The sequence below is a fragment of the Leptodactylus fuscus genome, chromosome 6, assembly GCF_031893055.1.
Source record: "Leptodactylus fuscus isolate aLepFus1 chromosome 6, aLepFus1.hap2, whole genome shotgun sequence".
In the NCBI taxonomy this organism is placed as follows: domain Eukaryota; kingdom Metazoa; phylum Chordata; class Amphibia; order Anura; family Leptodactylidae; genus Leptodactylus; species Leptodactylus fuscus.
In genome coordinates this window covers 106,988,284-107,013,138 of record NC_134270.1, presented here as the reverse complement: position 1 = coordinate 107,013,138, position 24,855 = coordinate 106,988,284, and the positions used below count along the sequence as shown (strand labels likewise).

The 24,855-nt window shown below is 43.9% G+C and overlaps 1 protein-coding gene across 4 annotated transcripts in view; it reads right to left on the bottom strand.

Annotated features, from left to right (window-relative positions):
• The window catches only part of DIDO1 (death inducer-obliterator 1), a 48,992-nt gene extending 38,800 nt beyond the window's left edge, over nt 1-10,192 (bottom strand). For 2 of the 4 annotated variants that reach the window (XM_075276993.1, XM_075276995.1), the window contains exons 1-2: nt 10,085-10,192; nt 17-131 (exon numbers count right to left, since the gene is read on the bottom strand). The gene's annotated coding sequence lies outside the window, so the exon portion shown is untranslated. Of the gene's footprint in view, nt 1-16; nt 132-10,025 lie in introns of all 4 variants that reach the window. The other 2 variants (XM_075276991.1, XM_075276994.1) reach the window with 1 other exon arrangement.
• Between the last annotated feature and the right edge of the window lie 14,663 nt (nt 10,193-24,855).

Below are 24,855 nucleotides of genomic sequence, written 5' to 3'. Positions count from 1 at the left end.
AGATTACAAGCTTTACCTGGGTTTCAGGGAAGACGTTAGCCTTGATCCATCCTAAGACTCACTGTAAAGACATGCGCAGTTGTCTCAATTTTTATACTCAGAAGTTCGATCTCCCCTCTAAGGGCACTGTCCTGGAAAGGAAGGAGGGAAGTTATAAAACATGTAACAGACTACTTCACAGCATAGAAACTAACCTTTGTCTTTTTGAAATCTCTCATACAAAAAAATAAAGTAACTAGTCCCTAAATGTCCCTATTTACCAGAGACCCGGCACTAACGCTCACTTGATCCCTACTATTAGTCCTCGAGATGAGTTTCCACCAGCCTTATACCTTTTTCATTCTGAAGAAAGGAGACGGGAAGGGGGAAGTTGGTTTTGGGCTCCATAGAGTCTCCATGATAGCCTGGAGCCTATGAAGACTTCCATTTCTGTCTTCAGTAGATCTTTAATGCAGCTTACCCGTGTTAAAACGCAACTCTATACATTTGGAATCGCCATAATCTTAACAACCTACAGAATACAGATGTGTCATTTTGGCCGCACAATGAACACCATAAAAACAAAACCCTTAAAGTCAAGCAAATGCAGTTTCCACCCCACTGTTTCCCTTAAATATTTATTTCTGACAAAAGTGTTTCTAGGATTTATTATTTTGGTCAAAGATATATTGTGGAACACACAAAATATACAGCCATGTACAGTGGAGAGGTACCATTCATGAAATAGGCAAATTATATTCATCACCTTTCCTTTCAGATTTTGCTGCAGTTTTTTTCAGCCAAAGTCAGAAGTGAGTTTAGTAGGAAGGAGAAGTGCTTCCTTTACATTTTCCTATCCCTTCCAAATCCAGCCCTGGTTTTGGAAGTTAAAAAAAAAATAAAAAAATAAAAAAAAATTTAATGACTGGCATTTTACCGCCAGGCTTGACATTATGTGAGCCAATGTAGTCTGTGCTTCATTTACAATTTCCCCAAACAATGCACCTGCATTGAAATCTACACTAGCTCATATCGACAAATTTGCAAAGGGTTGCGGAGGACTTCAAAAACATGGTCGCTTTCTTCTCAGGAAGTGACATTATGTCCATTGGTTACATGGACATTGAAGCTCAGTCCCATTCATTTTAACAGGATGGAGCTGTGGCATTACCATGTGCCCAACAGGTGCGCGGTCACATCTTCCTCTGAAGAAGGCAGCTATGTTTCTGAAGTCTTGCACAACCCCTTTAGGTTGAGGCCACACATTGCAGAAACACAGCTTTTTTTCTTGCAGATTTTGTTGCGATTTTTTGAGCCAAAGCCAAGAGTGGACACACATAGAAATAGGAATAATAAAAAAAAAAGTACTTATCCTTCTATATCTTTTGCTCAATCCACTCTTGGCTTTGGCTCAAAGAAAAAAAATAAAAAGAAAAAAAGGCTGCATTTCCAACGTGGGGCTTCAGTCTTAAAGAGGACCTTTCACCTCCTGGGGCACATGTGGTGTAATACACCACTAGATAGCAGACAGTGCAATAAATTCGGTGCACTATCGGCTTTCCCATTCTGTGCCCCTGATGAAGAGTTATCGGTGCCGGTACCATAGCTCTTCACTGTCACAAGGGTGTTTCTGACAGTCAGTCAGGAATGCCCCTCCTCACAGCAGCATCTATTGCGCTGTAGTGTGAGAGGGGGCGTTCCTTACCGTCCAGCTATGACGCTGAGTGGTGAGGAATGCCCCCTTCCCTACTCCTGAGTGCTTGTCCATAGATGAGTGCTGGGGGTACGTTCCTCACCGCTCAGTGTCATGGCTGGGCAGTAAGGAACGCTCCCTCACAGTACAGCGCAACAGAAACACCCTTCTGACAGTGAAGAGCTATGGTACCGGCACCGACAGCTCTTCATCGGGGGCACAGAACGGGAAAGCCGATAGTGCGATGAATTCGGTGCACTGTCTGCTTTCTAGTGGTGTATTACACCGCATGTGCCCCAGGAGGTGAAAGGTCCTCTTTAAGGCTGAAGCCGAAGCCCCACGTTGGAAATGCAGCTTGAATTTAGCGTACTATTACAATGCATGTGTGCCAGGAGGTGAAAGGTCCTCTTTAAGTGGATTAATGATGAATTTAAAGCGGACGTCAAAGCTGAAAACCTTTACATAAGACCATCAATGAAATATTGTTACTTTTTGGTGTGCCGATTTAGTTCAAACATGACCAAGCCCAAATATATCCAGAAATACTTGTGCCAGGAAAGTTTCAAAGTACTGACTATTACTGAATGAATGTTTGCAACATGTACTGAAGTGTCATAAGACCATAATTCATATAAAACCATATAATTTTATAATATAATTATAAAAGACATATAATTCATTAAAACCAGATCATGAAATGTAACTCTCTCTAATTTGTTTTTATTTCCTCACACTATTTTTTTTATTCTATGTTCAGCATATGATTATCTGGGCAGCCTTTTCTCAACTCCTATACAACTGAATGGAGAGATGTTCATGTGGTACCTCTCCATTTAGGTGACGTCACCGATGGGGACCCATTCAACGCAGATGTATTTATTTTTATTTTTTTTTAAACACTTGAAATCTAGCCCTCAATGTGTCTTCAGCATTAAAGGGGGACAGCCATGTTTTACCACAGGACTTCAAAAACATGGCTGCTTTCTTCTTTTCAGGGATTCGCATATATTGGGTATTTATGACATATCCTACTGATAAAGCTATAAACACTGAAATGGGAATACCCCTTTAACATTTGTATTACACGCTGCACAGCATAAAAGAACTCCCCAAATTAGGAATTTCTCACCCCGCCATGAAAGCTACTCAGTAAATCATATGTACTCTAAAATGGTGGCAATAAAAAAAAAAAAAAAAAAAAAAAAAAAAAAAAAAAAAAACACACCTCTCATTCCGTAAAGTCAGCAAAAAAACGTAACTGAGCAATGTGGTGACAGAAAAATAACCATTACATGGAACATTTTTACTAGAGATGAGCGAGTACTATTCGGATCAGCCGATCCGAACAGCACGCTCGCATAGAAATGAATGGACGTAGCCGGCACACGGGGGGTTAAGCGGCCGGCCGCCGTCAAAGCGGAAGTACCAGGTGCATCCATTCTTTTCTATGGAGCGTGCTGTTCGGATCGGCTGATCTGAACAATACTCGCTCATCTCTAGTTTTTACTATACAAGTATTAAGGCTATGGTCATATCTGCATCGGAGTTAGTCAAAATTTGCTGGATGAAAAAGTGCCGCAAGTCTGAGTCAGTGTAAAAGAACGAACATCAAACGGATCTCAGTTAATGAAGTCCGTCAAGATCATTAAGTGTCCGCCACTGTTGTGGTTTGTCCATCTGTTCTGCTTCCCCAAAATGGCTTCATTTTAACAAAACCTACAGAAATCTATAGTGACGCAAATTGTAAACGGTTATGGCTCTTTGAATGCAGTGAGGCAAGAACAGGATGGCCTAGAACAGGCTGAACAGACAAAGGGAATCAGTTGGGCGGTTTCTGCTGCATTGTGAGTGTAGTATATAATAAAGAATAGCTAAGATGTCTCAAGGTGCTGTCACAGGGTGGTCACCACAAACTTCTGGAAGAAGTCCTGATTATCCAGCCCAGTGACTTATAGCTTTCACCGCTTAAAGAGGACCTTTCATGTCTTCGGGCACGTGTGGTGGGCTGTGAGGAACGCCCCCTCTGACAGTGCAGAGCTATGGATGAGTACTGTCGGGGGTGGGTGTTCCTCACAGCCCAGGAGAAAATCAGGACCGCCCTTCTGACAGTTAGCAGAGATTGATGCGGTTATAACGGCACCAATAAGTCTAGCCCCGGAGCACAGTAAAGCCAACAGTGCACTGAATTTAGTGCAATGTCGGCTTTCTAGCAGTATATAAAACCGCATGTGCCTGAGAACATGAAAGGTCCTCAGTGAATTTACACAGAAAGATGCATATGTGGATAGGATATGAAGGACCCTCACTGCCTCTCCCAGGACAGAGTCCTGTCAGGATTTACTCAGCTTTACCCAAAAATCCTGCTCCAAATTATACAAGTCTATATATTATGAAGCTCAACTTCTCTCCCTCCATCTGCTTTCAGTAAGAGCAGAACAACCTGAAAAGTTTGTTTTAGGTTAAAGAGGCTGTCCGAGAACCATTAGTAGTGGATACTGATGACCTCTCAAAAGCTGCAGTCTGTATAGTAGGATATAGAGTTGTACACTGTAGTTGTTATGATGGGGGTAACTACAGCTCTGCTACCATTCGCTTTGATAGGTGAATGGCTTCCAGCAGCCAAATAAGCTGACCAGTGTGGGGTCTGGGTGACCAAGTCATAATTTGATATTTATGACCTACCCCTTGTATAGGTCATTAGAACCCATTACCCATGGATCTTGAACAACCCCTTTAACAATGCAAACTGTGGCTGCAGTGAGCAAACCATACATAGAAAACCCTGCCCTCCTAGGGAAGCTAAGGATCTCAGGGTGTCGTGTGTGGATGGATGAAGATCAGTTTGTCACACTATATATGCATAACCCTCAAAAAGCAAGAAACCAAACAGGCAATTCTACTTGATGCACAGTCAAATCCTATTACTTGGCCTAAGCAGGGACACAATCCGAAAATCTGACCCATGTTATGTGAAAACAGGATAATCAAAATGAACCCCCCCCCCCCAAAAAAAACAAAACAAAAAAAAAACTGTTGTCACTGCTCCACAAGCCAAATGGTAATGCAAGTAGCTATTCACAATATGATGAAGTCACTGCAGACAACAAACATGAAGGAAGCCAAAAGGTGAGGTAAGATTCCAAGTATCCATTTCTCTTGGAATTCTCTACCTTTTTAGGCTTTATCTACTGAGGTGTCAAACGTCTACGCTGGGGAAATATATATTATATAGTATTCTGACAACCACTTAGAAATACTGCATATAAAAGGTGACATTAATGAAACATACTGCCATCATTACCAGTTGTAATTCTGACACGCACATGTACAGTCCATATCTGAGCGCACTCTGATGCACAAACCACCTGACAAATTTTACCCAGAATGCAATCTAAACTGGGTAAGCAGCCAAAGATTGGAAAAACATGCATTCTGTCTGTTGCAATACTGACAAAGGGCAGAGCCATTTGTCTGCTGCAGGGCTGGAAAGAACAGATAAAACTATCAATCCTGAACCAAGCACAGCACATGAACAGATCACAAGGGCCAAAATGCATTTAAATAGTTCAATAGACAGACTGATGCTGATTTTGAGGCGGATTCCGTTATGATTCTCCATCCAATTCAACGGGTGGCACAAATCTGAGCAGGACCCTCACAAAAATAAAAACAAGCATCCTGCATAACCTTGCTGCGGAGTATATGAAGATTCTGAGCCTTCCATGCTGAATAGGTTCATTCACCTGGACCTAATCCACAACAAAACAGATTCTCTGCTTTGGCAAAGCACCACGGTGAGCAGAGAATAAAGAGGAATCGGAGGCGGATGTATCAAATATAAATGACCAGCAGATCAAGTACAATATAATAGTGACATTTTAATCACCCTCAGCTATGCAGATACTCCTTTGGAAGAGTGAATTACAGTGACAAGTTTTGTTTTTATTTAAATGAAATAACTATACAATATAGTCATCGAAGTAGTAAAATCTCTGCTATTGCGGTCACCTATTTCTACTACTAAAATATACTTTGTGGGGCGTATGATCTCCTCACATGTCCTGAAGCTGCAGCAACTAAAGCTGAAAACACCAGGGAAGATAACGGATGGGAACAACAGAAAGAGGGGCATAGGAATTAAGGGAAGGATGTTGAAGAGGAGCTGTAGGGAGCAGACTCTGTAAGGGTCAGTTCACATGTGAACTGCCCGCGCGGGTTTTGACACGGAAAGAGACGTGGTGAGCCGCGTCTCTTTCTTGTCAAAACCCGCCTGCCGCGACCATCGCGGTCGCGGCTTTCCCCTCCGCTGTCGGCTCAAATGAATGAGCCGACATAGGAGGGAGCTGCCGGGGGTGGAAGCCGCGCGGCTTCCGCCTGAAGAAAGGACATGTCCTTTCTTTTCTCCGCTAGCGGGAAAAAAAAGCCCGGTGGTCTACATAGACCACCATTGTAAAGGGGCGGATTTTGAAGCGAAATCCGCTGTCAAAATCCGGCCCTTTGTTCACGTGTGAACTAGCCCTAAAAGGCATTTTTAGCAAGACTGATTCAACCAATGTCCCACGGTATCTAGAATGTCCCTTTTAGTAGGTTGTGTACCATAACTAAAGAACACGCCTGGAAGAAGGCAGGCAATAAAATATAAGAAAAAAAGTCTACCTTACTACTTATTTCCAATGGCAAAAATTCACAAACAGTTATTAAAGATGTCCTCTAACACTGACTGTGGTACATAGATGTAAGTGCCTAGTTCGGAGCTAATGGTACAGTTAGTATCAGCACAGTTATCAATGCACGGTCAAAGGGGCCTGTCTTACAACTCAGTCATTGCTGGGCCACCCGACCCCTACAAGTGGATGCATTGCACTCTTAATTTCTATTGGACTTCCAAAAATAAAAGCCTCACTGCTTCACTATTCTAGAAACTCCTAGAAGTGAATGAAGAATGCTGCACATACGCAGTCACCTCTTATGTCACAAGATGGGGCAAGACAATCCCCCTAGATAGACTAGGGTCCCAAAGTGAGACCCACATGTATCAGACATTTATGGAAATGTTTCTGGGACCAGTCAATCCTGTGTATGGTAGTCTCCTGGCTCTCCTTCAAAGGCAGACATTAGGGGAGAAATGGATCAAGACACTCACCTGTCCCTGATACTCCGGTGTCTCCCTGCGCGGTTCAGTCCTGATGCTTTAGTGTTTTCATTTGGCAAAGTCCATCAGCGAAGGACAACGGACACCAAAGTGTGGCGGGGACTTCCGGCAAAACAAGATAGAGCAGCAGGAGCGGACTGCACTGGGAGGCAGCAGGAACAGAAGTTTATTGGGCTTTTTTTATTTGCATGTGCATACACGAACACACATCCCTCTCCCAGCCTAATTCATTCATTTATTTATTTATTTTTATAGCCTGGACAAATTCTGTAAGGCTAGGCTTACATGATGCAAAACAAAATAAAATAAAAAAAAATCACCGGCCCTTATAAAATATGCATGCTTTTTTGAAAACCACATGTGCCATCTTAAAATAAGACACTTGTGCATTTGTTTTTACAGATACTTCATAACTATTGCAGTGTATGCAGGGAATCCATGAATTCAACAGAATTATGTTCAGCTAACACCCATTTTCATGGACCCCCCCCCCCAATACATTTCAGTGTATGAAGGGATCCGTAACAACTGCCAAAGATAGCACATGACCCTTATTTTGACATCACATGGCCAGTACTCATTCTTGTATGAATGCAGCCTGTTGGGAAACCACCAAGCAATACTAGGTCCCGCTGGAATGGCAGAACAGCCAACTTTCCTCCAAGTTGTATGAGAAAGCTTTAGGGCAGACGTGGGCATTGTACGGCCCGCGGGCCACATCCGGCCATCTGTCTCTTCCCAGCCCACATAGGGTGCAGGATAAAGGTAGATGCTGAATGGCAAGTCGGCTAAAGGACCTTTGATGATGTCAAAAGTCCTTTAGGTCACTAAGATATGATCAGACTCTTTAGTGGGCGGAGCCACACAGGACAGTGTGGTTGGTGTTACACAGAAAGGGCAAGCTGTAGGGAATGAAGACTGAGGGAAGATGGAGACAGTAAGCAAAAGGAGGGAATTGGGGGCAGATGTAGGGAACAATTAAACTGAAGGCAAATGGAGGGCAACATTAAACTGGAGCAGCTGGAGGAGGATATTAAATGTGGGGGGTAGCTGGAGGGGGACATATCTGCCTCTAGTTGCCCCCAGTTTAATATCCCCAACCACATCCACTGTTTAATGTCCCCCTCTAGTTTCTGCCAGTTTAAACTGCGGCACGAGGAGAGGGATTTAATACTGTGGGACATCTGGAGGGAAACATAATGTGGGGGCATATAATGTTAGGGTGACTGTAGGGACATTATACTTTGTGGGGGCACATGGAAAAATAGATAAGAATGGGCGGAGTCAACATATAAGTGGGTGGAGCTAAATCACACAGCCCTCGAGAACCGTTTCAATTTCTCATGTGGCCCCATGGGAAAATTAATTGCCCACCCCTGCTCTAGGAGTATTCCGGACCACAACAACTTACTCACTTGGTGATCAGTACAATTCTGACAAATGAAATCCCACAAATCCAAGAATTGAGGGGTTCTGCACCCTAGTTTGAACGGAGAGAATGGTTGGAGCTGTAAACCTACTTCTTTCAATTCAATTGGACCACTGGATATCGTTGAAAAAGTGCTCCCTCCTCCCCCGTGGCAACACTGAAATGAACAAATGAGTTTCCAGCCACTACCTTAGGCTCGGTTCACCACTGTGCATGGGTTTCTGTTCAGGAAGTCCGCTTGGGGACCCCCAAACAGAAACCTAGCCCGCATAAGAAAAAAAAAAACGGTTACTTTAGGAAACAAGCAGACCCCATACACTATAATGGGGTCTGTGTGGTTTCCGCATGAATAATGCAGAAAGAAAAGTGCTGCTTGCGGAGCTTTTCTCTCTGCATTTTCCATGCAGACAGGCGATGGAATGGACCGAACGCAGATGTTAACTGGGTGTTATAGAAAAACAGCAGAACATTTTTCCACCATTGGATGCCACTTTAGGTGTATGGACTACAACATCAATAACACCATGTACTAGAATATGAAGGACAGAAGTAGTCACTTTAACATACCCTCCCCAAAACACATTCCTAATAACCATCTCTTACAGCATGTAAAAAGTGGTCCAATCTACCTAAATGCAAGGAATAAAATGACTGGCATCACAACGCTGTAATTTAAACCCTATACCAAGTCCATAGCACAATCTTATATGCTACAAAGTTACCCGTATATCATGACAGCGCCCTCCTCCCCACACCCACATTTTATAACAGAGGCAACTAGTTTTTGAATGTTACCCCTTCAATGAGTTCTTTTTGGTTGAATCATCACATTTGGCGAACCGAAAAATGGAAGCCCTGGCCGCTTAAAAAGTAGTCACACGGAAACCTGCGGACTCCATAGTCCATAAAGGGATAAACCAGGTTTCCGCAACTACGGAGAGCAAAGTCCTACTTGGACTTTTCTCTCTCGTACAGAGACTTGGGCACTAATGTGAACCTAGCGCAAATCCAGAAGACAGAAAACAACTGGCGCTTATCCTATAATTATTTCTTATCCAATTACTGACACTATTGGGAATAATTGGAAAGGATTTCCTTAGCACTAATAGGAATAAGCTTCCCTCTACAAGGATGGAACATTTTTATGCATTGGAATAATTTTTTTTTTTTTTTTTTTTTAAAAACCCTAGTGAAACATATTTCCCCATAATAAAGCATATCTTCATGTAACACCCAAATATGATATCCCCCAGCCAAGATTTTCTCACACATCCTCTAAAAAGCTCATCATTACCTCACATCTGCACCAAACAATCCCCCCTCCTCCCCTACAATGCTACCTGGTTTCGCTCGTTAACCCTTATCTACCTGACTCCACTACTTCTCTCCTTAAAACTACACTTCGGAGATTTTTACCCCTACTAAATATAAGCCAAAAAAAAAAAAAATCGAATTTTGCCCTCCAATACAAGCCAAATTGAGTCCCTAGCTGGTCATCCGCCACTCAGGCAAACGTGGCTTAATACCCACGAGCCAGAGCTTATGGCCGATCCTCTCCACACAGCCCCGAAATCCGCGCTATTGTCTTCCCCTCGTGTCTCCCGGAGAGCTGCGCGACCTTCAGCCTATGCTTTTCGGACTAAACAGCCGAGGCCGCGTTGACTACGCCTCTAACGACGGCCGTCCATTTTGTATAAACCATAACCCGCCCTATGTCCCCGTAGTCAGGCGCGGCTCTACGGTAAATGACATCACATATAGGCCGATATTACCGAGGATGACTCTTATAGTCCCCGTTTTTCAGCCCTAAGTCCAGCTAGGGCCCACTCACCTCACGAACACGACCTTCTCACACCACTACCGCCGCCATTACTTGTTCAGCTGCGAGATCTTCTGCAACTCAGAGTAGGGCCTGACTGAGGAAATGCCTACAACTCCCCCTACTGGTAACTGCTTTTGCACATGCGCAACAATGTCTTCAACATGAGGCGAGTTGGGCGGTACAAAGGAAATGGCGGATATCCATATTGTACGCGTGCGCGCAGAAAATACCCTCAATCGGCACATTTTAGTGCTAATTATGTACCCAAAATATTATTTGGAAAATAATCTCCATGTATCGCCTCCTGTAGCAACATCAAACAATGGCAGAATGGGTTGCCCAGTTTGGTATATAGGGACCGCACCCAGAAGCCAGGGGGCGCTACCGGTCTCCGTCAACACATTAGGGCTAGATAAACTGTTTTATGATTTCCCTTGAGGTCTGCCAGCATGTGCATAGTAATGTATGACCTCTGCCTGATGGCGGGAGAAGATTTATCATACACTGCCTTCCAATGTCAGAAAGCAGGAAATTCACCCTGTCATGGCAAAACTGGCAGTTGTTCAGCAGCATATAATGAAAGAGGGATGAAGTAGGGGGATGTGGCACAAAAGGGGGAATAATTACTGTGTGAGGGGCACTAACAGGAAGCTTGGGAACAAGTCTCTGACTGCCAATGCAGGGTGGCAGCTCCATAGCAGTGTCCTTAATAGGTTAACCCTTACCCCTCGTTCACATCTGTGTTGGGTAATCCGTTCGGGGTGTCCGCTTGGGACGATCCCCATAGACTATAATGGGGTCCGTGTGCTTGCCGCGCGCTGCCCACACTGAACATGCGGAGAGGAAAGTAGATTGTGAACTACTTTCCTCTCCGCATGTTCCCTGCGGAGATCTTGCAGCAAGCATACAGACCGTATTATAGTCTATGGGGTCTGTGCTTTTACTGCACAGTGCCTGCAATTGCGTTTGGTATTCCGTTTGAGGCATCCCCATGCAGACTCCCCCGGACGGAATACAAACGCAGAGCTAAACCAACCCTTAGGCTAAAAGGCCCCACGTTGTGGAAACGCAGCTTTTTTTTGTTGCAGATGTTGTTGCATTTTTTCCAGCCAAAGCTAGGAGTGGACTGAGTAGAAGATAGAAGTATAAGAGATTCCTTTATATTTCCCAGTCCTTTTATAGCCATTCCTGGCTTTGGCTCAAAAAAGCGCAGCAAAATCTGCAACAAAAAAACCTGCGTTTCCGCAATGAGGCGCCTTAGCTTTAAAGGGCTTTGTCTGGGATAAACCCCCAGGCACATCAATACTAACCACACTGTGCATCTTCTAGGCATTGGACGTTACCTCTGGGCATGGGAATTCACTTGTTCTGCCTGGAACCTCCTTGAAGTCTGCCAGCCGCCCCACGCCTGTTGTAATAGGGCCGAAGTGCCAGGCTATAGGTATTTGGTTGAACTTATTAACTATTAATTGCACTAACCAACCTTTTTTGAAAGATTTTTTTGCTTGGAAAACCCTTTTAAGTTACACCCCTGCATAGTATAAACCAATCTATATTACTGTATACTGTACAACTATGGATTTAGGAATATGAGAACAACCCTCAATATACTCTATAAACCTATAGAGGTTATACTCTAATAGCCTCTCAGGCAGTTATTCCACTCAAATATGGTCTCACTTTGTGCAGCATCAAGTACTGACCTTTCCAATGGTGCCCCTCACATTTCTGTTGCTGAAAAAAGTCAAGTTATAAACTAACCAAAGATCGCAGTGTTGCCCTGCAACACTTTCACTAAGGTAAGTTACGCATTACCATCTCAAGTACGTTACTAACGTAAGTTATGCATTACAGACAGGGGATGTTATGACTTCCGGACGCAAAAACTCAAGCAGTGTTCAATTATTTGTCAGATTCGAGTCACTGCACTCTTAAGTCGCAGTGCAACTGCAATTACTTACATTACTGAAGGATTGTTAGGGCAACATGGCTATCTTTGGTCATGCCACAGGATTCGCTACCAGTCACCATATAGCTCTAGATAAAGTTTCCAAACTTGTCCCAACATTTCTGAAATATACCCAGTACTTCTGGGTGATCGCTAGTCACAGACTTAAAGCGCACAACTCTTTTCCTCCAAATCCCCCATAAGAGTTTACTCTTGTACCAGTTGAGAGTGTATGGCTAGAGTGAGAGGGGAAAAGCATCAACATTTGGTACTGTTAATCTCCCAGGAAATAAAGGATTCAATATTATCCATGCAGGGCTCATTCATATCTGCGCCCGGGACTCCGTTTTGCAGGTTTTCGTTTCCTGCACAAAACAGGGCAGGAGACGGAAATCTGCCGGCATCTTTCAAACCCATTCATTTGAATGGGTTTAAAAAGTCTCCGGCCGTGTGTGCCGGTGAGTGTTTTATGCTCTCCGTAGTAAAACAGTTTTTTTTTTAACCGGACACAGTGTCGGACATGCAGTACTCTGTGTCCGGTTTAAAAAAAAAAAACGGTTTCGCCGCGTAGAGCATAAAACTCTCACCGGCGCTCACGGCCGGACTCGGCATGACAGGTTTCGAAACCTGATAATGGAGACTCGAACGCTGGTGTGAACCCAACGTCAGCTGTATTATTGCTACATGTGAGAAGTATATAAAATAGGCAAAGATCCTATCATGGGAATTCCAAAAAGGAATTCCAAAAAGGTAGAGCAGAGGCATGGGGGCAAGCCAAAGTTTGTACCAGGGTCTTGCCATCTGTCATTTCTCTTTATAATATGGATATCTTTTTATGTAGTAGGGGAACAGTACTTTTCTCTCTGAATGATTCGTGCGGACACCGTGCTGAAAAAACATGGATCCCATTATAGTCGATAGCTTATTTTCTAACGGCTTTATAATGTGTACGGTATTCCATTCGCAGATGTGAACTAGGCCTAAGGCTCTTTACCCATTTCAGCAACTGCAGCTGAGCTGGACTATACTGCAGTTTGTGAGAATGAAAGTGTCTTTTTGTGGATTTGTTCTTAGGGTGACTGGCTAATTGCAATAACAAAGAGAATGGCTAGCCAAGGTGGTGTATAATAGAAAGTAACTATAGTTACACCCTTAAAGGGGCTCTATCACTGGCAAAACTCATTTTTAACTAATCACATCCTTGCATAGGCTTTAGAAAGGCTATTTCACACCTACCTTTTGTATGTAAATTGCCTCAGTAGTGTCTGAATAAGTCCGTTTTTATACATATGCTAATTAGACTCCAGCGTGCACAGGAAGTTGTCAGCCAGCTCTCCTCTCTATGCTGTGTGCTATGTATGAGAGCAGGAAGGAGGAGTCAGCAGGAGCCTGTGCTGTAGATAGAGAAGACAGTGCACAAAGAGACTTCCAGGGTGCACAGAGAAGCTAAGGGCTCGTTCTCATCTGCACCCGGTCTCCGTTATACAGGTTTCCGTTTCCTGCCCGAAACTGGACCCGGTCTGACAGGTTTCTGTCTTCTGCCAGCAGAAGACGGAAACCTGAGAATGGAGACCGAACACTGGTGTGAACCTAGTGTCATTAGCATATGCATGAAAACGGACTTATTCAAAATCTACTGAGGCGATTTAAATACAAAAGGTAGGTGTGGACTGGCCTTTCTAAAGGCTATGCAAGTATATGATCAGTTAAAAATGACTTTTTCCAATGATAAAGCCCCATTAAGATTTGGGTATGGAGCAGGATTTCTGTGAGTAGAAAGTACAGGGAAAAACGTATTCACAAGATATTAGCTCTGCAGCTCTATACACTGTGAGAATAATCTCACAAAAAAGGAACAGGACTTTTCCCCAAAAAAGGTTTATACTTCCCCAGATAAAAGTACAGAAGTAAATTTAGATTTGACAAAGAAGCACACTGAGGAAACACCTCATGAAAGTGCATAAACAGACTCATCAGATTTAGGATTCTATTCCAGACCCTGAAGAAGACTAAGCCAGGAGACTGGGTGCATGCAAAGCATCATGTTAAAAAGGTTTTACGTTAGATTCACACTAGCGTTTGGATTGTCGTTCTTTGGAACTGCTTTGGGGACCCAAAGAACGGAAACCCTATCCACTTAAGCAGTTACCTGTGGACTTTTCTCTCCAGATATTTTAAGCAGTATGGGGGATGGAGTCCCCGAACCCTAGTGTGACTGCAGCCTTAGATAACAGAACTAGAATTTATTTTGCAACATATTCTGATTCCAGTCTTCTTTCTGGTTTCTGACCTGCTGCTTTCCCCCCTTAATATAAATCGTTCTACCTGGGCAGCTCATTTACATGATCAATTTTCACCCCTAGCATAATAGTACAGGAAAGTATGTTGCTGAAAGGCAGGTACTTTTAGCAGCATAGATAACTATTATGCTAGGAGTCCCTCTACTGGCATGATGTTCAAGCAGGTAAATTCAGCCATCACACAGATCGATCGGCGTTGTGCTTGTGGGGTTAGTGAGCTGTTCAGGTGGGACGATTTATATTAGGGGTAAAAGCAGCAGGTCGGAAACCAGACCATAACATACATGCAAAATATGTTGCAAAATTTTGTTCTGTTCTTACAACCTTCACAACATATTATGCATTAAAATCCACTGCAGTAGACCCCAAGAACGTACAATATAGTAATAATGGGCCTTAAACCATTTATGCCGGAGGATGACATTTCTGAGTTGTGTGCTATGAGGCTGACGTTCCAATAATGGAACACTAGGCATAAACGGGTTAAATAGCAGTAAATAGCCTAAAAAAAAAACAACCCAAAAAACCCCCTATGTAATGTGTAACCCTATTACACTTCCCCATTGTGTATTCCTGCATAATAAAGTTGATCTTCAGGTGTCTTTGTGTGGCACCAGGCAAAAAAATGCCTGCTCGCACATGACACAAAAATACTGGGCCTGACTTAATTTGTGGCTCCTTATTTATTAGAGATGCACTGGAGCTTTACATGGCTGCATATAAAAGGTTCTGCTAAGAGGAGGTATTCCCCCAAAACATCCATAAAGTACAGTGGCAAACTTTTGACATGGCCCCCCCCCCCCCCCTCCTGACCGACACCGAAGACCTCGACCGACAGCATTCCCGCGAGTTCTATTATGCCCCATAGTGGACCCTGCACACAGTATTATGCCCCATAGTGGCCCCTGCGCATAGTATTATGCCCCAGTACACAGTATTATGCCCCATTATGAACACCCATGAACAATTATTATACTCTGGGGTGTTTTCAGACCCCAGAGAATAAAAATCGGAGACCGAGGAGAGTTACAAACATAAAAATAAAAACACTGTTACTTACCTATCCCCGGCTCCGCTGCCGTCCTCGGTGGTGTCGGCCATCTTCAATGACGTCAGGGACATCACATGATCCCGGACGTCACATAACCCGGGACGCAGGTCCCTGTCAAGTGACGTCAGGGACGTCACACACTTGGCCCGATGCCTGTATGGAGCGCAGAGAGGTAAGTAACACCATTTTTTTATGTTCCCTTACCTCTCCCAGGTCTCCGATCATTATTCTCGGGGGGGTCTGAAAAGACCCCCCCGAGTATAAGAATGAAGTTTGTTGGGCCCGTGGCGTCACTTACCGATCCCGGCCCCTGCCAGGACCGGTAAGTAAATAAGGCCCGTTAGCCGGTAACAGCCTATTAAGAAAAGAAAAAAAAACACAGTCCCGGGCACTGTGGCAGCCGCTACCCCAGTAGTTACGCCACTGACAAAGTACTTCAGTAATGCATATTATGCTACACTAAAAAAAAAAAAAAAAACGCAGATGAAAATGTCAGATTACTGTAAAACTTGGCATTCAGTTAGGTCTCAGAAATCTACCTCTTTTGTTGAGAGATCGTTGTCTATATAACACACTCAAGTTGCCCAGTTGACAGTCTTTAATTGGTCGTGTCAATGTGTAAATGTTTCAGTGAACTGCCCATCACTTTCTGATCTAGTGGAGGGTCAGTGTGCTATCCGTGTATTTCATGGCCATTCTTTTCTATGGGCCCATACACATAACCATGATTTCCACGGTTCCGTGTATGGACCGATATATTCCTGTCCTATTTTACGGCCCAAGCTTCCGTGGCTCCTATTCATTTAATGAGGTTGCAGAAGCACAGCCTGTGCACGGGCAGCACACGGGGACATCCCAGTGTTAACCCATATGCAGCCCGTGCTTTTATTTCATGGCAGGAAGCAGCATTTAAGTTAGCACACCGAGCAAACAGGCTCCAGAAAGCCCAGATAGACAACCAGTATAGAGGATTGTTTGATCTGCTAACAAGTATAAATTGTTCCCATAATTCCTTGTCCAGCCTCAGACACAGCCTCATTATACATCTTTGTCTCTACCTGGACCATTTCCAGGTGTATAGCAAAAGGAAATTTTGTGTCATAGCACCCATTACGTGTCCTGGCATTAAAGAGGACCTTTCATCAGATTGGGCACAGGCAGTTCTATATATTGCTGGAAAGCTGACAGTGCGCTAAATTCAGCGCACTGTCAGCTTTCCCGATCTGTGCCCCGAGTAAAATGCTATCGGTCCCGGTACCGTAGCGCTTTATAGTCAGAATGGCATTTCTGACAGCCAGGGACGCCCTTCTGCCCAGCAGCGCCTATCGTGCTGCACAGTGTGAGCAGGGAGGAACGCCCCCTCCCTCTGCTCACACAGCTCGTCCATAGACTAGTATTATCAGGAGAGGGATAGGCGCTGCTGGGCAGAAGGGCGTCCCTGGCTAACTGTCAAACGCCCTTCTGACTATAAAGCGCTACGGTACCGGTATATAGAACTGCATGTGCCCAATCTGATGAAAGGTCCTCTTTAAAGAGGACCTTTCATGGTCCGGGGAACAGGCAGTTCTATATACTACTGGAAAGCCGACCGTGCACTGAATTCAGTGCACTGTCAGCTTTCCTGATCTCTGCCCCTGGTATAGAGCTAGCGGTGCAGGTACCGTAGCTCTTCACAGTCAGAAGGGCGTTCCTGACACCCTTCAGTCAGTCAGGTACCTCCTTCTCCACAGCAGCGCCTATCGCGCTGTACAGTGTGAGCGGGAAGGAACACCCCTCCCTCTGCTCACAGTGCTCATCCATAGACTGAAAGCTCTTTACCCGGGGCACAGATCGGGAAAGCCGACAGTGCGCTGAATTCAGCGCACTGTCGGCTTTCCAGCAGTATATAGAACTGCCTGTGCCCCAAACCATGAAAGGTCCTCTTTAACAAACAGCCACCATTGCCTTGGTTTCCAGTGGTGTCCTGAACAAGAAACCTGAACTGCTATGTATTGTAACTGTATCATCTTTATCGAAGAATCCAGGTTTGTGTTTAAGAACAGAGGCCTTGTGGTTCTATCCTGCCTTTGCTGTGGAGCGACACACTACCCCAACTGCTTGTGTAATGAACTAGAGAACCATTGCATATGACAGTCAGTCACCCCTCGGACATTAACAACTCCGCTATATATGCAGGACATCCTGCAACCACATGTATTGTCTTTCATGGCAGGGTTTTTCACTGCCATTTTTCATCAAGATAATGCGAACACAACAAGAGTTTCCAAGGAATGTCTCCACCAGATTGCACAACTTCCTATCGGGTCACCAGATTTATCGCCAATCAAGCATTTATGGGACCTCAGTTTTGGCAACCAATGAATGTGCAGGATATACAGCCCCAGCTGCAACATTTGTGGTCACCTGTGCTATAAAGAACCTGTATGCTTTCATGCCCAAACTTATCTTATCTTGTTTCCAAGCTAGAGGTTACCCAACAGGGTACTACAGTTCACCCAATAAACATATCCTTTCGCTCTAACCATACATATATCACATCACTTAAAACCACACACACATATATATTGTAAGCCGATGGCTGGTCAGGTAATGGAGGGGGTGTACATTTCACCCAGACTACATAGGTGGGTGAGATGAGAAAACTCCACGAATGTTTGTTCTTTAGCAGACAACTTTCTTCTGCTGAGCATTTTGGTAAATGCTCAGTACTGGGCTGGATTTTTAGGAATGACAGGTAGGTTGGTAGTGGGACCGGTCATTCCACCCCCCTCCAGTCCACACTTTGCGGATGTTCCGGCAGCGACTCAGCTGCAGAGAGTCTCCTCGTCGAGGAGGCTTAAGAAGCCAGCTCCAGCAGCAACACTTTCGTAGAGCTTGGCTGGAGAGCAAACAGAGAGGTCATATTTTTGGGAGCTGTGTCCTGAATGATTCTACTGGCTTTTTTGGATTTGTTATTCTAGGTGAGGTAACCTATTCTTATGTTTAGTTAGAGCCTAGCCGGGCAGGTATTTATTTTTGTATTGTTTCCTTTTGTTGCTGCACTACCTTCTTGAGTGAAAATAAAACTCTACCTTTGTTTTTGGACTAAAGAATCTGGACTTTTGTGTCTATGCCACCCCACCTAGCAACCCCAGACCCTGACAATATATATATTTTTATATATATATATGTATAGTGAGAAGGTGACAGGCAGAGCGCTGGAAACACACTACATCTCCCCCAGGCTTTTAACTTGTGTGTTCCAGTGCGGATCTTCAGTAGGCCTCAATGTAAATAGGGAGACAGTGCCTCTGTTATGCTGCCCTCTATAGGAAGCACCCTGAATATCATGCCCGTCTTTCCCAGAAGCCTTTACTGCATAATGTGGGATTTTTACCAAGTCAGTTTCTCAGCTACGGATGGCCGTTTCGGTCTGGTTGGACCTCGTCAGCGCAGCTTAGAGAGAACTGACTTGGTAGAAGTGAGAGGCTGAGAGACATTTACATCTTGGGAGACAGATTTGTATATTTCTCCCATGATCCCTTACAGTGGAGCGACTATGGCTGTATAAGTCTCCACACACCTAATAGGTGGTCTCTCCTTAAGGAGTGACATTATCCCCATAATCTTGCCTTGAAATAGTACTGAACTGTGACAAGATCATTATCTGGAGTTCCCTGGAGTGTGACTAGGCCTAGTCCACATTCTGAATGTAGGATGTTATGGATCCAGGAACTGACTTTGTTGTTTTTCTTATTCTTTTTGTTTTTTAACCCCTTCTCGCCAACGGCATTTTTTTGATTTTCGTTTTTGATTCCACCCCCCTTCCAAACCCCATAACGTTTTTATTTCTTCGCTCTCAGAGCCAAATGAGGTCTTAATGTTTGTGGGACAAATTGTTCTTCATGATGCTACCATTATTTATTCGGTACAATGTACTGGGAAGCTGGGAAAAAAAATTCAGAATGGGGGGGATTTGAAGAAAAAGTGCATTTGTGCAATTTTCTTACGGGCCTCGTTTTTACAGCGTTCACTGTGCAGCCAAAATGACATGTCACCTGTATTCTATGTTTCAGTACGATTCTGGGGATACCAAATTTATATGGTTTTATTTACATTTTAACCCCTTAACAAAAAGCCAAAACTCTGCCAATTTATTTTGTTTTTCCTAAAAGTCGCCATATTCTGACACCCGTAACTTTTTTATACTTCTGTGTACAGGGATGCATAGGTCGTCTTTTTTGTGGGGCCAAGCGTACACTTCAGTTATACCATTTTGGAGTATTGCTATTACTTTGATCATTTTTTAATTCTAATTTTTATCAGAGGCAACACAGTGGAAAAAATGGCGGTTAGGCACTTTCGTGACTTTTTTTTTTTTCCCGCTACCGCGTTTACCGTACAGCAAAAATATTTTTATAGATTAGAGGTCTTGAACCCCAGGGGGTCTGATCACTAATCCAATGCATTACAATGCTAATGCATTGCAATACATTACAAAAAAAAATAAATCGTCATTTCTTTTGTAGGCTGCATAGAGCAGCCTGCAAAGAAAATCACTGCAGACAGGCCTGGGAGCCTTTAGACTGTCATGCCAATGTGACGTCGGCCCTGGAGCTTGCTCCAGGTCCCGGCAATCACTGGCAAATTGGCACACCCATGCCGCCGGGAAAATGGTGCCTCGGTCAAAGCCCAGAAGGGTTAATGCCCACGATTGGTGTGGGCATTAGCGCAGGCCGACAGACAGGGTAACTGGCTGAATACTTCTTTTAAATTGGACAGAGGAGATGGGAAAAAATAAAAGTTTAGGGTCACTTAGAAATGTCCTTATTTTTTTAAAGAAAAGCAAAGGGTTTTTTTTCTCAAAATGAATCAGAAATACACTCTGTACATTGTTAATGTGGTAAATGACTATCATAGCTGCAAATGTCTGGTTTTTAATGCAATATCTACATAGGTGTATAGAGATCAATTTCCAGCAACCATCACTCCAGTGTTCTAATGGTACATTGTGTTTGCTGTGTAAGAAGACTAATGGATGTTTAGAAAACCCTTGTGCAGGTATGTTAGCACAGCTGAAAACAGTTTTGCTGGTTAGAGAAGCCATAAAACTGACCTTCCTTTGAGCTAGTTGAGAATCTGGAGCATTAACATTTGTTGGTTCGATTAAACTCTCAAAATGTCCAGAAAAAGAGAACTTTTACATGAAACTCGACAGTCTATTCTTGTTCTTAGAAATGACGGTGAGAAATTGCTAAAAAAATTGAAGATTTCCTACAACTGTGTGTACTTCTCCATTCAGAAGATAACACAAACGGGCTCTAACCAGAGTAGGATGAGAAGTGGGAGACCCCGCTGTACAACTGAGCAACAGGACAAGTACATTAGAGTCTCTAGTTTGAGAAATTGAGGCCTCACAGGTCCAAAACTGGCAGCTTCATTAAATAGGACCCACAAAATGCCAATGTCAACAGTGAAGAGGTGACTCCGCGATGCTGGCCTTCAGGGCAGAGTGGCAAAGAAAAAGCCATATCTAACACTGGCTAATAAAATGATTAATATGGGCAAAAGAACACAGACATTGGATAGAGGAAGATTGGAAAAAAGTGTTATGGACAGACGAATCGAAGTTTGAGGTGACTGGATCACACAGAAGAATATTCGTGAGACGCAGAACAACTGAAAAGATGGTGGAAGATGCCTGATGCCACCTGTCAAGCATGATAGAGGTAATGTGATGGTCTAGGGTTGCTTTGGTGCTGGTAAGGTGGGAGATTTGTACAAGGTAACGCTAGGTTCACACCTGCGTTCTTCTTTCCGTTCTGTGCTTTCCGTCTTCTGCATGCCAGAAGACGGAACGCACAGACCGGGTCCGGCGGTGAGCGTTTTATGCTCTCCGCCGCAAAACCGGATTTTTTTATCCGGACACAGAGTACTGCATGTCCGACTCTGTGTCCGGATTATAAAACCCGGTTTCGCGGCGGAGAGCATAAAACGCTCACCGCCGCTCACGGCCGTACATCTCTCTCACCCATTCAAATGAATGGGTGAGAGAGACTCCTGCAGGTTTCCGTCTCCTGCCTCTGTTTTAGGCAGGAAACGGAAACCTGCATAACGAAGTTCACAACGCTGATGTGAACGAGCCCTAAAAGGGATTTTGAATAAGGAAGGCTATCACTCCATTTTGCAACGCCATGCCATACCCTTGGACAGCGCAAAAAGTGCGCATCAAGCCAATCCAACTTGTGGGAGGGGCTTCTGGAAGCATGAAATGAAATTTCTCCAGATTACCTCAGCAAATTAACAGCTAGAATGCCAAAGGTCTACAATGCTGGAATTGCTGCAAATGGAGGATTCTTTGACAAAAGCAAAGTTTCAAGGAGAAAATTATTATTTCAAATAAAAATCATTATTTTTTTAACCTTGTCAATGTCTTGACTATATTTACTATTAAATTTTTCAACTCATTTGATAAATAAAAGTGTTTCATGGAAAACACAAAATTGTCTGGGTGACCCCAAATGTTTGAACGGTAGAAAGAAGAGGGAAGGGTCGCAAGGGGGGGGGCAGGGACGCAGCGGGAGCGAGTGTTGGAAGCCGGGGTCACGGGATGGGGGGTGTTGGCAGGGAGTGAGGGGGGTTTAGGGTGGGGGACGGGAGGGACAGGGTTGCAGGGCGGGGGAACACTGAGAAGGGAGGCCAGGGTCCCGCGTGCAAGGAGAGGGGAGAACGATGTCAAGGCGGCAGTGAGCCGGGGCTGTGCTGCAGGTCTGTCGCGCACAGGGGGAACGGGGCCGTGGACGAAGTCTCGGGTATTGCTAGTGTTCTATAAAACTCATTCTTGTTAAATTTTTGCTTCTCATTTATGATGAGCATTGTGTGTGTGTATACATGTATATGTAAAAATTATATTTACAGGCATAAACTGTATTTAAAAGAAAATATTGCTAAAGTTTTAAGTAAATTACGCAGGGGATCCCACATCTTTTAAAGGATTTATTCTATTTACTAGCTTCTGCCCGTGACTTCGTCTGCAAGATGTTAGTGTGTATCATCCGCCTATATTTAGCCAATTGCTGCTGTCGTTGATGGTTTGCGTGCTCCGCGTTTCGGCAGCTCTCAAGCTGTCCTGCTGCTGAACTTGTTTCTTGCATTGTGCCTGTGATTGTTCCGGAATCTCAGCAGCTCACTGCAATGCCATATAATGAGCGTGTTGTTGGCATTGATGATCGGAGTGCTCTAGCGTTTCGGCAGCTCAAGTTGGGCTGGCACTGAAGTTGTTCCTCGCACCATACCCGTGTTTGTTTCGGCATCTCAGTAGCTCGCTGCGACGCCATATAATGAGTGTACTCAGCAAATTGCTTCCGTTGATGGTTTGCCTGTTCCGGCGTTTTGGCAGCCCTTAAGCTGGCCTGCCACTGAACTTGTTCCTCGCGCTGTGGCCGTGATTGTTGCAGCATCTCAGCAACTCGCTGGGACACCATATAATCAGCGTGTTGTGGGCGTTGATGATCCGCCTGCTCTGGCATTTCGGCAGCTCTCAAGTTGCCCTGGCACTGAACTTGTTCCTCGCATCGTGCCTGTAATTGTTCCGGCATCTCAGCAGCTCGCTGAGATGCCATATAATGAGTGTGTTGTTGGCGTCGATGATCCCCCTCAGCTGCACTTGAGGAGAACTCTGTAACTTCTGGCTACCTTCATAGCTCTCGTTGTTTGCGACAAATTAGATTTTCATTTCCCGGCATGTTTAAAATTGAGAAACTGCCAATTTGGACTGAAGGAGTTTGCCCATGTAAGTTTGTCTGGAGTGCCAGGACCAGATCAGATAATATGCTAGTGCATGAACACTGAGGGTTAGTGTGTGTTTACACACAGAGATAACAGCCCTGACATTCTCAGAAAGTGAGATAAGAGCAGTGTAATATAGTATATGAACATAAATTCATAACAGTTCTGAATCCATGTCATTTACCGGGATAAAAAATAGCCTATGTGTTAATCAAGGTTATAATCTATGTGCTGAATTTCATTCAAATCCGTTCAGCCATTTTTGCGTGATTGAGAAACCAACACACAAACTTTCACATTTATAATATTAGTAGGATAGGATAGTAGGATTTTATCAGTGGGTGTTTTGGGATTTGAATCCATGAAAATTTGTATGCAGGACAGTCTAATGGTTGCACCTGATAAGGTCAGAGCTGCATTTATGACTAAATGACCAATAATCCTGGTTAACTGTCATCGTCCTAATTAATTAGGCTGACCGCCAGGCAGTAAAAGAAGTCACACCACTCTGTGTTGGTATTCATTCTTCTCTCAACCAAGGAATGTGTGCTGATGCACTTTTTATTAAAACACGGGGGTCAAATAGTAGCAAAAAAAGGAAGTGATATAACAACGTAAGTTTTCATATTCATTCCTCATCTCAATCAAACAGAGAAAGTTTAAGCAGTTCCATATATAGCCAGCTACTCCTGGTCCTACATGGTGACCTTGGGGTGCGGTCTTCTGGCAGCAAGCCAAGCATCTTTTTTCTTCCATCCATCTTGGATACAGGTGCCATCTTATCATATAACATTATACCAGTTTCAAGCATAAGCAGCTATATCTAGCATTCAGCTTTAAAGGATAAAAATGTTTTTTATACATCACATGATGATTAGAAACTTCACAGCACCAATAGCTTCATTGGCTTCAATGGGAGGGTTTTTTTTTTCTCTTAGCTAGCCTCAGTAGTATATTTTGTTCCCCACGTAGAATGTACTAGCATATGGTGAAATCTCTATATGCCAATACACTCTACATGGGGAAAAAAAATAAAATTGAGACTTGCTAAGGCCTGGTTCACATCTGCGTTCAGTATTCCGTTCAGGGAGTCCACTTGGGGACCCCACAAATTGACAAGCAGTTAGCTTATGAAAGCAAATGGACCCCGTAGACTATAATAGGGTTCGTGTGTTTTTCATGCGGTCTCCGCGCGAGTCATGTGTAGAGAAAAGTACTTCATGAGCTACTTTCCTCTCCGCATGACTCGTGCAGAGACTGCGTGGAAAACACACGGACCCCATTATAGTCTATGGGGTCTGTGTTCTTTCACTGCATTCGTTATTCGAAATACCTAACGCAGGTGTGAACCACGCCTGAGAGAGGAAAAAAAAATTCACACAGTGCAGAGACGATTAATGAGCCAGCAGTGGATATAAATTTATTCTAGGTTCACACTAGCGTTATCATTCAGGTCTGCATGGGGACCCGAAAGATTGAGAGCCCGTCTGCGTAAATAAAAAAGAACAAAAAAAAAAACAGGTGACCCACAGACCTGGTAGATAATAAAGGGGTGCTCTGTGTTTCCACCGGTTATATACTGAAACCAGCACAGAGGACTTTGCATTCCACCGAATTTTTTGGCCTGAATTTGTAGTAGTCCAGTGAGATGTGACCCTAGCTAAAGCCTTATTCACAGTACAGTGAAAAATGGGCATGTGATGTCTATTTTTTG